At 55.7% G+C, this 824-nt stretch overlaps 1 protein-coding gene across 1 annotated transcript in view; it reads right to left on the reverse strand.

The window, feature by feature from the left end:
* Nucleotides 1-187, reverse strand: part of LOC103598104 (WAS/WASL-interacting protein family member 2-like) — a 42,400-nt gene extending 42,213 nt beyond the window's left edge. The window contains exon 1 of the mRNA XM_008582041.1: nucleotides 27-187. The gene's annotated coding sequence lies outside the window, so the exon portion shown is untranslated. The remainder of the gene's footprint in view (nucleotides 1-26) is intronic.
* Nucleotides 188-824: the final 637 nt, after the last annotated feature.

Below are 824 nucleotides of genomic sequence, written 5' to 3' on the forward strand. Positions count from 1 at the left end.
CCCTGCCGCCCTAGCCTCTTTCCAACCTGGCCGCCGCTGCTCCAGGAACGGATCCTCCGCCACCTCCGCTCCAGCTTCGTCCTGTCCCGCTCGCCCCCCGGCAAGCTCTCTTTCTCGCCGCTGCCGCCCCTTTTGCCAACCCGGAAATGGATCTGCTCCCACCGTCCCCAGCGTCCGTGAACAAAATGGAGGCGGGGGAAAGAGGAGGAGGGAGCAGCGCTAAGAGACACTACGCGCATGCGCCCATGGAAAGCCCGCCCCTGCCGCGCACGTCAAGGAAGAAGTGGCTAGATGGGTCGCCATCTTGAGAAGGTCGCAGTAATTCCGTTTATCGGCTCAAAGCTGGATTTGCAACTTTGAATGCAACTGGAATTACCTGGGAAACTTTAAATAACTGGAGGTGCCTGGGTTCCATCCCCCAGAGGTTCTGATTTAGTCTGGGGTGCAGCCTAGGCATTGGGACTTTTAAAATTGAGATGATTTTAACGTTTGCGGAGGTGGACAACCACTGAGCTAAACTCTTTCTTAAATATACCTCTTTTTGGATTTATTTCACCGCGCACACACACACACTCCCTCCCCTATAAGTGTCCTTCCCTAATCTTGAGTTAACGAAAAACCCGCTTCAGCCAACCTTGCCCGGGCCCAGTAGCCAAGCTGCGTTGTCATAGCAACAGAGAGGCAGGCCCCTGCTACCCAGTCATCCTTTACGTCATCTTAGTCACCCGACCCGAACACCAGTCTCTTCTTTCGCAGGCCAGGGTTCCCCAGCTTTCAGGGATGGGAGATGGTGTTGCAGACTCCTCCAGCTGCTTGGGCCAGGG

This window comes from Galeopterus variegatus, unplaced genomic scaffold (assembly GCF_000696425.1).
Source record: "Galeopterus variegatus unplaced genomic scaffold, G_variegatus-3.0.2 Scaffold2504, whole genome shotgun sequence".
Lineage (NCBI taxonomy): Eukaryota > Metazoa > Chordata > Mammalia > Dermoptera > Cynocephalidae > Galeopterus > Galeopterus variegatus.